Source organism: Sorex fumeus, unplaced genomic scaffold (assembly GCF_029834395.1).
Source record: "Sorex fumeus unplaced genomic scaffold, SorFum_2.1 ptg000055l, whole genome shotgun sequence".
Lineage (NCBI taxonomy): Eukaryota > Metazoa > Chordata > Mammalia > Eulipotyphla > Soricidae > Sorex > Sorex fumeus.
The window spans coordinates 4,792,264-4,806,627 of record NW_026606112.1 but is presented as its reverse complement, the minus strand read 5'-3'; the positions used below and the strand labels follow the sequence as shown (position 1 = coordinate 4,806,627).

The window sequence follows — 14,364 nt, the reverse complement described above, 5'->3', positions numbered from 1 at the left end:
TTGATGAATGTCCCATGTGTACTTGAAAAGAATGTGTACTCTGGCATTTTGGAATCTTCTATAAAAACCAAATCAAGCTGGCTAATAACATTATTCTCTTGCCTTATAAATTTGCTGTTTGCTTATTCTGTTGATTACTGGGAGGGAAGTATTGAAATCTCTAAAAATAATTTATCCTTTTCTCCGTTCTTTTCTGTTACTGTTTGCTGTTTGTGAAGCTGTGTGGTTAGATGCAGACACATTAAGGATTATTCATTCTCTCTGGTAAATTGGGCATTGTAATTGTTCTATCATGTTTCTCTTTAGCCTCTCTGGCTCTGCAGTCAGACCTTCATAAACTTCCTACAACAAAACGGCTTTGAGATCCAAGAATAGGTGAGGTAGGGTAACAATAGCAACACTCAGGGCCAGATAAATAGTATGGCAGGTCAGGTCCTTGTCTTGCATGATGAGTCCTTCGATGCCATATAGAACTCCCCTTTAAGAAGAAGTACTGTAGGGCCAGAGTGGTAGTACAGCAGATAGGGTGCTTGCCTTCCACGTGGCTGATCTAGTTTCTATCCTTGGCACTCCATGGGTCACACCCAGCAATGCACAGGGGTTACTCCTGGTTCTGCACTCAGGAATTACCCCTGGCGGTGCTCAGGGAACCATATGGGATGCTGGGAATTGAACTCGGGTCGGCCACGTGCAAGGCAAATTCCTTACCCGCTGTGCTATTGCTCCAGCCCTTCCCTCTGTTCTTCTGATCCTTGCAAGGAGTGAAACCTGAGTGCAAAGTGAAGAGTAAGCCCTGAGCACCACTGGGTTTGACCCAAAAGAAAAAGAAGAAGATTAAAAAAAGACTCAGTCTACTTAACCTCTACTCGGTGTGTGCTTTGCTCACTTTCACATTGGAGACAAACCCAGCCCATATTCTGGCTCTTCTGAGCTCCAGGTGCTTGCTCCCAAATTCCCTTCCTACCCTGACTCAGGTTCTCAGCAAGACGCCATGGAAATCTAAGGTGTCAGGGTACAATCAGTGAATTTCACGGTTAGTCACGAAGTTCCCAAATTTAGCATCTGTTTAATTGCAAGTATAAATTTTGCAATTTTGAGATGAATGATATGCTGTTTAACCTGAAAGCTAATTATAGTAAGAAGGCTGTATGATAGCAAATGCATGTCACTTAGGGATCAAATCAGCCTTCATAGGGCCTGCCTGTGCTGAAGATTATTGCATCTTATCAGTAAATCAGTTAATCTCCAAAATGAAAAGGAACCAACAGCTTTTGAATGTGTGGCTGAAATGAAGTACTTTAGCATTTTAAATATTTCAGTTTCGTTGTAAAATACAGTCACTTTAGGACTTGTCATCTAGCTACTAATAATACAAAACCTAAAGCAGGAAAAGACTTAATTTTTTTTAAACTAGGTGAAGAAAGTACTGACAGGATATAAAGCATTACATACACACCTACATTATACAAATATCCTACACAGCTATTACATATACAAATAAGTTATTAAGTATTTGGGCTTTTCAGTGGGAGGGCCACGCCCAGCAATACTCAGGGATTACTCCTGGCTGTGTGCCAGGGAACACCCCTGGTGATACTTGGAGGACCATATGCAGTGGCAGAGATTAAACCAGCATCAGTTGAGTGCACAAGGTGAGTGTCTTTTCCCCCTAGCTAGCTTTCTGATCCAGTGTTTGATCACCAGTTTTTGACAAGGTGCTATAGATGACTCCATAACATCTCTCTGGTCCATCAGAGTTCACTTTACAGATGAAAGTGTGAAGACCAAGAGGAGCTAAGTAGGTCAGAAGGTCAGGGAACCTTAGCTGGAATCTTTTTAGGAATGCAGACACCCAGCGCCCCCACATACTACTGGGTCAGGCTGCATTTGAACTAGATTCCCTCATGCTGGATCCTCATTCAGGTCTGAGAAGCATTATCCCAGTGGGCAAGAGGTGGGTAGCCATTCTTGTCTTTGGATGAACTTGTGCCTTCCTGGATCCTGTCTGTGAAATCACCTCTTTGGAGAAGCTGCCCAGGACCCTCCTCATACAGTTAGTTGTCCTTGTCATGTGATTTCCAAGCACCCCTGCACGTTCCTGATCACAGAAATGGTCCCATTTGCTGGAGCAATAGCACAGCGGGTGGGGTGCTTACCTTGCATGTGACCAATCTGGGGTGGATTCCCCAGCATCCCATATGGTCCCTTGAGCCCACCAGGAGTAATCCCTGAGCACAAAAATGGCAACATTTTTACAGAACAGCAAAATATACAAGCAATTCAATAGACAATGACAATGAATTCGGAGAACAGATTCTTCCCTGCATCTTTCCTGCTGCCTGGCTTTGTAGGTTATGCTGGAGAATGTTAGCCTCTCAGAGGTGCCCATTTTCCACCAGCCTCTTTATGGAAGAAGACCATCAGAACCTGCCTTTGAATGGTATCCATGCCAAGGTCTTGGGGCAGTCTGGAATGTTCCCACTGCCCTTTAGAGCCCTAGCCTGCCATTTGTGAGATCATGAATGAACTTCAGCAGATGGTCATAACCGCACCTTGAGTATCATCCCAATAAAATACAGTAATTAGGGCGGTACCTTTCCTATCATCTTCAGTCCAGGCACTCCACCCAGCCCCCTATTACCAGGGTCCACAGGGCACAGCCCTGGGAAACAAACAAGGAAGCCCTTTTGGCCAGTCCTCTCTCCGTCTCTTGCCAGCTTATAGAATGGCACAGTCCTTTGCTGCCAAGTAAGCCATGCTGTGGCTTGGGCATGAATTGTTGCCTCTTTTGAAGCAATGTTTGGAGCTCTGGGCAGGACAGTATTTGCAGTCACAGGCTGTTTCAGGATTCCATCCTGCAGGAAGCAAATAGTTTGCAAATGTCCTGTACACACACACACACACACACACACACACACACACACACAGTTGTGGAAGATGCACGCACTGGCTTGGGAGGTTTTCCAACTCTTATAAATAAGGCAGTCAGTTCTTTAGCTGATTTTAAACATTTCCCTGGTATTAAGGCACCACCGAATCTATACCGAGTTTATTTTTAGTCTGGTACCTACATAATTCTTTCTCGAAGTCTGGGGAAAGGTGGTACAAAATCTGACTTCCACAGAAATGGAGAATGCTTTCTAAACAGAGCTCGGCGTGAAGAAAACATACACTGTCTTGGGGAATTAGAATTGTGTGGAGGCTGGGAAGCCACAGGACTGCAATTGCAGAAAAATCTGTGCTGAAACAAAGAGAAGTCCTTGGATGCAAGAGCTGAAGAGCAAGGGTGAGTGTCTCTAGAAGGTGGCACACAGGTGTGTCATGGAGCTACATTTCTAGAAATCATTTTAGACAAGGGAGCACCCTCTGGACTGGCTTCAGTTTAGTTCTAGGGCAACAGAATGAATAGCATAACCTTTCTGTGCACGCTTGGAAGGTTTTTCTAGTTCTCTCGTCTACCCTCTCTGGCAGCATCTCAAAGAGATAAATTCTGCAGGTTGCCTCTTTTTTTACTGGCAAAACCTCTTTGAAAGTCTTGCCTTCTGCACACAGTCCTCACAAGCAAACTACTAGATCTGAGTCTCTTCCGAGAGAGAAGGAGGAGGGGGAACTTATACTAACTTGGAGCCCCCTTTGTTCTGCTGAGTTCACTGACTCTTCAGGAGAACTGTGTCTCTCTGAATTTCATGTTTTAATTCGTTTTGTTTTCAGATGGAGGAAGGTATAGAAAGATTAAATAACTTACCCAGGGTCATGCTAATAAACCCAGAGCTTGCTCTGAAACCCAAACTTTTTTCCTTACTCTATGACATTTCTAAATTTGTCCATATTTTTTTTGCATGCACAAAGACAGGCAAGCAGGCATGCACTTACATTCACACATGTGCAAAAACCTACCCTCGACATTAAACAAAATGTAAAGCTTCTTATTTATACCTTCATTAGGTAGCTACACAGTTTGCACCAACCATATTCCCCAGCCCCCCTCACTGTATGTTTTGGTTCAAATGTTGAGAGTTTAAATTTTACTTCTCTTTTTTCTTTTCCAGGGGCGGGGAGGTTGGGTCACATTTGGCTGTGCTCAGGGGCTACTCCTGACTCTGTGCTCAGGCATTATTATTCCTAGCAACGCTCAAGGGGCCATAAGTGTTCTGAGGATTAAATAGCATGAAAGGCAACTGCATTATTCCTGTGTTAGCTCTCCAAGAGAGGGACCAACACTTCTACTAGTTTCTTTTGTCCTCTCACCACATACAGTTCTCATACATACAATGCTTGAACTCAATGGGCATTCAGTACTTGTGTGATGTCAAGGAATCATCTAGGCCACTGAGATAGTAGAGGGGTAAGGCATTTGCCTTGCACATTGCCAATGCTGGTACAATCCTGCACCACATTTGGCTCTATTGTTGGATGGTGAGTATACTTGCACAGTTTGAGCAGAATCACTATTTAAAACCCAAAGCAGGTAAGGGATGCTGAATAAATTCAGATAGGGAATCTTCCTTCATAGGGCTCCTCCCATTTCCTTTCAGGGACTAGGAGGAGCTAGAAAAGTCACATTTCAAGGTCTATTTCTGGTTCTTTGTTGCTGTTAAGAGTGAGGCCTTTGGGACTGGAGCAATGATACAGCGAGTAGGGCATTTGCCTTGCACACGGCTGACCCAGGTTCGATCCTTGGCATCCCATATGGCCACCCAAGCACCACCAGGAGTAATCCTGAGTTCAGAGCCAGGAGTAACCCCTGAGCTTCGCTTGGTGTGACCCAAAAAGAAAAAAAGAGTGAGCCTCTGAAACACCTATAGTTTATAGTTTGTTGGGCAAGGTCATGATCCCTTAGTTGTACAGCAAGTGGATGCACCCAGGAAAGGAGAGATGAATCATTTGCATAAAACCACGAGGGCGTGGAGTTTAGGCTAAGAAGATGCCACGGGGTGGTGATGGGGGTGAAGAAGAATGAGGAAGGAGAAAGATGAGCAGACTGAGACACATACCAGGGCCACGCTAGGAGTGTGTCAAGACTAGGAAGGTTGACTGTCCAACTTGAAGATGGTTCGTTTTGCTGCTCTTCTCTTCAGAGATGCAAACCACTCAGTTTCTTTTGAGTGGTGTTAAGAGAAGAGATAGTCCCTATAATCCAAGATGAGGACCGGCCTGGGGACACAAGCAAGATGGCTCATGTGTGAGACCAACACAGAGGAAGCAAGATCACAGATGCCATGAGGAGAATGAAGAAAGTCAGAGACCCCTTTGTAATCCCAAGAATACTCAGAGGATTTGAGATACAAGGGCTTCCAGTGCATGGAAGAGAGGAGATGGGGTTGAATTATTGCATTGGCTTCTCAGACAGCCAAATTCTTGCTGTGCCATTGGGGGATGGCTATCTCTCTCTCTTTCTCTCTCAGTTGTCTCATGACCATAGTTTGACTGTCCCTGAGGAGTACCTAGCTCCCAGTCTTCTCCATTCCAGGCTTCAGGTCACCTGGGGCCTTTCTTTATATTCCTGCCAAATGCTGTGTCACTGCAAGAAAAACCCTACTTCCTGTTTTTTTCACCCCTCACTCCAAGAACCCAGTATGTTGTAATAGCTGCAGTTATAGGAAGGTTCTCCTTCTTTTAATTGCTCAGCCTCAGCTGACCTGGGCGGGTCTCTCGCACACCTGCCAGCTGTAAGTCTCCTCTTCAGATACCTCCCCTCCCAGCACATGGCTTCTCCTGCTTCCCAAGACAGGGATTGGCACTGAAGGTGACCCCAGGGTGAGACGCAGCTGTCTTCCACCCTATTGTAGTGTCCACTTTCCCCACCATGTGTTTGCCCAAGGTCCTGGCTAAGACCTGTTGACAGATGGAGAGATGACTTAAAGGACTAGAGCGCAGGCTTGGCATGCAAGAGTCTGGGTGTGGTTCCAGGCACCACATGGTACCCCAGCCCTACCCAGAGTAGCCCTGAGCACTGCTTGGGATGTCCTCTACCTTCTGCAAGAAAGAAAAACAACCCCCACCCCTGGCAAAAAAAATGCAAGCAAAAGACTAAAGACCTTGTTGACATCACACGAAAATACATCAGACCCTGTAACTTGGGAGCACAGAATATGATGGAATGAGCTACCCTGGGCTGGTGAATGTTCAACATGTCCATGTCCAATACCAGGCCCTATGATACTATTGCTTCTTGTGGCAAAAAGGATTTTATGGATTGGGCTATGCTAAGGATAGAACCTGGGATGGGGGCGGTGATTATCTGGACTTACCCAGGTGGAGGGCTGGAGCGATAGCAAAGCAAGTTGGGCATTTGCCTTGCATGAGGCAGACCTGGGTTCATTTCCTCCATTGCTCTCAGAGAGCCGGGCAAACTACCAAGAGTACCCGCCCACAGGGCAGAGCCTGGCAAGCTCCCCATGGCGTATTCAAAATGCCAAAAACAGCAACAACAAGTTTCACAATGGAGACGTTTCTGGTGCCCGCTTGAGCAAATTGATGAACAGTGGGAGGACAGTGCTACCGAGGTGGACTCAGTGTGATCAACAGAATATTGGAAGAGGTGGGGCAGCAGGGTCCAAATCAGAGGAGAGGCAATGATGGCAGCGAAGGGCTATAATTTGCACTACTGACTGTTTTATTTATTTATTTAGTGTGGAGGGGTAGGCTGGGGTTAAGGGGCGGTGTCTCAGGACACAGTAAGATGATCCTGGGAATACTCCTGGTTCTGTAATCAGGGGTCCCTCCTGGTAGGGCTCAGTGGATCGTGTATGGTGTTAAGGACTGAACTGGGTTTGGCTGTTAGCAAGGCAAGCACCATACTTTCCACACTATCTCTCTAGTCCAATGCCACTGGCTTTGGAGCTGGAATACAAAGTCATAAGTCACAGGATGTGGGCAACCTCTGGGAAATGAAAGTCAAGGGAATAAATTCTCAAGGCCTCGTCTAGAGTTTATAGGAGTTGAGCTTTTTTAGCCTTGATTTTTGGCTCACTGAAACTTACTTTCATCTCTGACCTAACTGTACATTATTTATGAAAGTAGGAAAACAGTCTACTTTAATAGAAAATAAAGCCCTAGAAGTAAAACCTGGGACAGGAAACATTTTCTGTATGTTTCTGAATTGTCACAGTAATTGTAACACTAAAGAATAAACTACAAAGATAAAATAAAATTTTTCCAGGGGTCAAAGAGAAACCCACAAGAACAGAGGTTAAGGTGCTTGTTTGCACAGGGCATTCCCTGCCTCTAACATATGGTGTCCAAATCCTGAGCAGTACCTGGTGTGGCCTCCTCCAAAATGTACCCAGATCTCATCCTAAGGGAGGGGTCTTTCATTTGACAGGTTTCCATTCAATATTTGGTTCTATGTATCTTTTAAGTGTAATTAAAATGAGAGAACATGTGTAATTTTGTGATTGCTTCATCATAAACATACTTCTAAATTGCTGCCAAGTATTCATAATTATTCCACAGTATTTCCCTGAGACACTCTGCCATAATTTACCAAATGTTTCCATGACTGTTCAGCATTTCGGCTTTTGTCAGAGCTTTGCTATCATAGCTAATAAGTTAAATGAGTGTGAGCAAAAGTTTGGTGACTGAATATCTGACTGGTCCTAAGAAAAGAATTTCCTGTCTCGGAGACTAAAATAGGACCAATCATTTGAACAGAGTTTTCCTGTGTATGGGTTTGCTATATGAATTAAACATGTATAATTGAAACCCAAGCACAAAAATTTGTAAATCTACAACTGTACCTAATTGTGTTTCACTAATAAAAATTTTTAAAAAATCAAAGATAAAAAAAAGAATTAAACACTATGTGAAAAGGTGATTTGCATGGTACTGAACATATACATACTGTGTTCTCAATAAGTAACAACTTGCCTTTCTCTTCTCTTTAAATGGTAATGCTAATCTGATAATAATTCTTTATTGTCCAGGATCCACATTTTCCTAATTGTTTCATAATTATTTGACTTTATTTTTCAAAGGGGGCGGTCACACCCAGCGATGCTTAGGGGATATTCCTGGCTCTGCATTCAGGAATCACTCCTAGTGGTGCTCAGAGAACCATATGAGATGCCGGGGATGAAATCCAGGTTGGCTGCATTCAAGGCAAGCACCCTACCTCTGTATTAGCATTCTGGCCTCAGTTTTATAATTATTATTACCGAACTTCATAAGTTTTTAAAAGCTCTCTTGATATTAATTTTTTTTGGGGGGGAGAGGTTTGGCGGGTGGGTCACATCTGGTGGTGCTCTGGATTTACTCCTGGCTGTGCTCAGAGATCACTCCTGGAAGGCTCAGGGGACTATATGGGATGCTGGATATTGAACCCAGGTGTGCTATGTGCAAGTGCCCTGCCTGCTGTACTATCTCTCCGATCCTTCCTTCATCTGAAAAGATTTAACCCTTCATCTTTTCTACTTATTCTCTTTGCAACTTTATCTGTTTAAGTTACCAAATCAGTAGTCCTGCTGATTAGCTCTCTGATTGCCCCAATTTGTCTCATTGGATATTTCCCCATATTTTCTCTAAATTAATAATTAGAGCAGGAGATTCTATTTGATTCACCTTTCACTGTTGGGAGGTGGAGGTGGGTTGCATCTGGTGGTGCTCAGGATCTACTCCCAGATCTCTCCTAGTGGTGCTCAATAGACCATATAGTGTTGGGAATTGAACCAGGGCCGTCATGCATGCAATTGCCTATATTGCATGCCCTCTCCCCAGCCCCAAATCTAATTCTTTTAAAAAGAGTCCTTCCTGGTTGAGGGTGCAAACTTTCAGAAAGAAACTTATGAGGTCGAGTTCTCTCTCATTGTCCACATAACTTTGCCTAGACAAATTTATTTAATAGATGATGCAGCATAATTATATTTTAATTATTTTTATATGTTAGTTTAAATAATTTTATTAATTTTTTTTATCAACTAGAAAAGTCCCTTTATACCCTAAAGTCCTTTTGCATACCCGATAGTGCTAAGGGATTACTTCTATTCTGGGCTCAAGGAGCACTACCGATTATTTTTAATTTAGCTGGTTTCCTACTCTTAGCTATAGAAAAAATTAATTTCCAAAAATTATTATGATTGCAAGCTAAAATTAATTTAGTTTCTTGCACTTGCAATTACTTACTGATCTTCAGGTTTTGCCTTTAACAAGTGCGAATTCTCCATATATTGTCTTCTGTCTAGTGACATGGCACATATTTTTCTGTCTTGAGAAACTGTTTAGGAGCGATAACACAGCGATAGGGCGTTTGCCTTGTGCGCAGCCAGCCCAACCGAGCTGGGTTCGATTCCTTTGCCCCTCTCGGAGTGCCCGGCAAGCTACCGAGAGTATCTCGCCCGCACAGCAAAGCCTGGCAAACTACCCATGACGTATTCAATATGCCAAACTCAGTAACAAGTCTCACAACGGAGACGTTACTGGGCCCGCTCAAGCAAGTCGATGAACAACCGGAGGACCGTGACTGTGATTTATCTCAAACCTAAAATTAGCCGTGTTTTCTAAGAGTTCTTTTAGTACAAAGCAGCATTTAGAGACCACAATCTGCGTTCAAAGGGTGCTCAGTGCTACTGAGAAATTACTATTTTAAGGAATTCATAACATCTGAACAGTCAGTTTAAGAAATTGTGTGTGTCAGATCACATGTCCTTCTCTCCCGGAAGGGAGCATAACAGGATGCTCACCAAAACCATGCTGCCAGACCCTGCACCTGGCTGTCTCACTCCTGGCGCCCCAGAGAGAGGCGGGTGAGAGTCCTCTCCTCCCCAAGGGACCCAGCTGCAGAAGCAAAAAACCTCCAGAACTCAACCACTGCCATGCTCATGGCCGCTACCCACACACACTGGCTGAACCTCACCCATGAATGAACCTATTCCTGGACACTTCATACCACATGCCCTACCCATACTCCAACTCTTGCTTTGAACTCCACATTTGATGGAGTTCAAAGTAGGAGGCAATCAACCTTAGAGGGAAATATTATATTATTTCAGTTCTGCTTGGGGGCAGGGATTGGGGTACAGGATGGAAACACCCAAAATATGGTGGTGGGAAGGTGTATGGTGGTGGGATTGGTGTTTGAATATTAAATGTAATCAAATATTGTGAACTACTTTCAAACAAACACTGTCCTCCCGTTGTTCATTGATTTGCTCGAGTGGGCCCAGTAAAGTCTCCATTTTGAGACTTGTTGTTACTGTGTTTGACGTATTGAATACGTCACGGGTCGCTTGCCAGGCTTTGCTGTGTGGGCGAGATACTCTCTGTAGCTTGCCGGGCTCTCTGAGAGGGGTGGAGGAATTGAACCCAGCTCGGCTAGGCTAGCTGCGCACAAGGCAAATGCCCTATCGCTGTGCTATCGCTCCAGCCATGAACTATTTTATAAAATAAAAAATATAAAATATTGTGTGTGTGAAGTAAGATAGTTTTTGTTGAATGAACTTATTAGAAATATGTGAGGGAAGGGAAGGAGAGTGCTCAAGAGAGAACACAGTTTTCTCCAGTGTGGAAAAATGCAAGTAAATAGACATAGAGACAAGCAAATGAGACAAGCTCTCAAGGGAGAGCAGGGGCTTAAAAGCAAGCCTAAGAAACAATTTTTAAATTAAAAATAAAATAGTTCAAAGGTCATATTAATATTTATGATTCAATTCCAGGACAATGGATTTCTTTTTGAAACTTGCTCGAGGTAAAGGTAAAGGCCCTCCCGTTGATCGTCGATTTGCTCGAGCGGGCCCAGTAACGTCTCCATTGGAGACTTTGTTGTTACTGTGTTTGGCATATCGAATACTCTCGGTAGCTTGCCAGGCTCCTCTGAGAGGGGCGGAGGAATCGAACTCGGGTTTAATTCTCTCTTATTTTATTTTTGTTTTTAATAGAATATTGGGCGCAGGACCAGTGCTCTGGTAGAAAATGTCATGACTTAAAACAACCACCATTTGGTGAATTCATGATTCTGGGGTCAGCGTTTAGGGCTTGGCTTCATCTAGCAGTTCTTATAATATGGACTGGCCTGAACCACGTCTCTGTACGGAGCTGCTAGATGAGGTGGGGGCACAACTTCTTGAAGATGGCCTTGGTCAGGATAGCAGGTCTGTGCTCTGTGGCATCTCATCTCCAGCAGGCTGGCCCCGGTCTGTCACATGATGGCTGGACAGTATTCCAACAGAGGCAGCAGAAAATGGGCAAGACTTTGAAACAGGTGCCCTGTCACATCTATGTGAAGTTGCCAGGTTAGCCCAGGTTTAAGGAGCAGGAAACAGACCACAGTCTTGGTGAGAGCAGTGGAGACCACACTGTGAAGGACACAGAAGAAAAAATAGGCAGAGCATTGGGTCAAGTTGTGCGAACAATCTGCAGATTTTTGTGAAAGGATGGTGAGCTTTACACACTTGTTCTGTGCTCCTGCATTTCTCCTGTTCCTCTTGTATGACTTCAGTTCAGGCCGGGTATTTCAGCAATCCTGCATTTCTGTCTGGCCATGAATCCCAAGTAGTTGTCAAGAGCAAAATGTTAGGGGTCAGAGCAATAGTACAGGGTGCTTGCCTTGCAAGCAGCCAACCCAGGTTCACTCTCCGACATCCCCTATGGCTCCTGAACCCCAATAGGAGTGATCTCTAAGCGTAGAGTCATGAGTAAGCCCTGGAAGCTTCTGGGTGTGGCCTAAAACAGCACAACAACAACAACAAAAGAAATGCTAGAGAGAATGCATTTGGAGCTTTCTTTGACTTAAGAACCTGGGAGATAGAGTTTGACATCTATACCTCAACAAATATGACCTGGGTTGTCCGTGAGGGGCTGAGAACTGCTTCTTGGACTCCTTTGAGTCCAAGCTAGGAGAACAGACAGATGAGTGGGTCAGATGAGTTCAGAGGCTTGATTTGGATCTATATACAGAGTTAGTCCAGAATATATCTGCAAATTCATGTTCCCTCTAACTCCACAGTAAATCTGTGTTTTTATGAGCTGCACCAGATCAGTTGTAATGGAGTGTTAACCAGCTGATGCAGGAGAAAGAAGTTTCCTGGAAGACAGAGGGGAGAAGTTCTAGTCCGTCTCTGAGGGGTCTTGAGTCACTGAACAATCACCATTAGGCAGAACTTAGTTCTTTTTACTCTTTCTTATTGAATTAACATTGCATTGTAGCATTAAATTAGTTTCACATATGCATCATTAAGATCAGTATATATGTGTGTATACATATAATATATGCCTATATAAAATGTGGAATATATTTATTTATATGCATATATATTCATATATACATATATATTACATCAGCATTATAAGCATAATTTTATTTCTCACCATCAAACAGATCCTTTTTTACTCAGTTCTCCCAGCTACCTTCCCTCTTCCCATCAGGAAACCACAAATTGATCTCACAGTCCAAAAGTTTGTGTTATTTAGTTCAGCCATTTAATTGGCTTCTCTACACGCCAAATGGTTCACCACATCGGAGTGAAATCATACAGTGTTTGTCTGGCTTATCTCACCAATGCTTAATGCCCCACCTTGATCCATGGCATTGCTGCAAGTGCGGACTTTATCTTCTCTGATAGCTGAGTGCTCTCATCTGCTGATGATTAGTTCTTAATCAGATCATCAGTTGATGATTATTTATTATTGCAAATATAGCTATGAGAAATACGGGAGTACTATCTCTTCAAATGAGTTTTTGTATATGTGTGTATAATTTCTATATATGTATAGAATTTATAAATTATATATGCATGTTGTAGCATTGTAGCATTGTCCTCTCATCGTTCATCGATTTGCTCGAGCAGACACCTGTATCGTCTCCATCGTGAGATTTGTTGTTACTGTTTTTGGCATATTGAATATGCCACGGGGAGTTTGCCAGGCTCTGCCGTGGGGGCGAGATACTCTTGGTAGCTTTCCAGGCGCTCCAAAAGGGACAGAGGAATAGAACTTGGGTCAGCCACATGCAAGGCAAATGCCCTACCCGCTGTGCTATTGCTTATGTGTATATATGTATATATAATTACACACACATACATACATATACCCATATAATATGTGTGTGTGTGTGTGTGCTTGCTTCAGTAGCACATATACTAAAATTGGAACAATACAGAGAAGATTAGCATGGCATATATATATCTGCCCAGCAAGGAAATAACTGAATCCCATGGAATTTTCATTTTAACTTTTTAAGGAGCCTCTGGTTCAGCTTTTTTAACTGTACAATGCAAAGATTAATGCCTGTATTTTAGAGTGACACTAAGGAGAACATGTAATAAGATTTAATATCCTAGTACCTGTACCCCCTTTCCTTCACTGCCTGCTCTAATAGTTGAGGACGGCTTCTAGCCGACAGGAGCTTTGGGGGGTTCAGTAAATCCTCATTTGCCCACAGGTATCCCAGACCTCTCAAGGCATCTCAAGGGTTGGGGGTGGGGGGGCATCAGGGCTAGGTCCTGTCTCCAATCTGGCTGGGGGCACTGAGCACTTCCCAAGGGGAGCAGTCCCTTTAAGGGGGGTGAGCAATTATGAAGCTCAAGGCAGAGCTTAGAAGAACACAGAGAGCCCCAAGAGCCAAAGCTGTGGGCGGCTCTGCGGCTCTTCCCTTGGGATGAATGCGGGCCTCTGTGAGCTGGGCCTCCCGCACTCCGCCTGCTGCCTCTGGCCAGCCCCACCCCACTGCCCGGTACTGGTGCAGGTGTCAGGTAGCACCAGAGCAAACTTGTTTGGTGAAAAGTCTGACTCATCACTCACTCAGAGCTTGACAGCCTCTAATATGGTTTCAGACTTTACTTAAAAAAAAAAAAGGTGGAGGGTGGGGTGGAAATAGGATCCTTTTATTACAGAACACTTTCCCCAGGGGTTATTTTCTCGAATGTTAATCCCCACCCAGGTTGTTATTCTAAAGGTGCACTGGAGCTAAAACTTCAGTTGGGGTGCGCTGTTAACACATTCCTTGCTCAGCTCAGCCATGGCAGCCCTGGGCTTGGTGCTCCACACCTGGAGTCCTGGGAGTGGAGCTCCGAGATTTTTTTCGTCAGACAAAAGGGTGAATTTGAGATTTTGCCCTAAAGTTCTGTTTTGTTTTTTTTCTTTTTGGGTCACACCTGGCGATGATCAGGGGTTCAGGGGTTACCCCTGGCTCTGCACTCAGGAATTACTCCTGGCGTTGCTTGGGGGACCTTATGAGATTCTGGGACTCGAACCTGGGTCTGCTGCGTTCAAGGCAAATGCCCTACCCATTGCCCTAAAGTTCTGGAACCCTGGCTTCTAGGAGGCAAGGAGCTTCTGATGCTGTACAACACCCCCTTGTCTGGCCACTCTGACACTGGGACCAACTCCAGTTGCCACAGGCTGGTGTGGAAGGCGGCTCTGGGAATTTGAAAG

The 14,364-nt window shown here is 44.2% G+C and overlaps 1 pseudogene; it reads left to right on the top strand.

Annotated features, from left to right (window-relative positions):
* The first annotated feature begins 13,046 nt into the window (after positions 1-13,046).
* LOC130034050 (uncharacterized) lies at positions 13,047-13,106 on the top strand (annotated as a pseudogene).
* Positions 13,107-14,364: the final 1,258 nt, after the last annotated feature.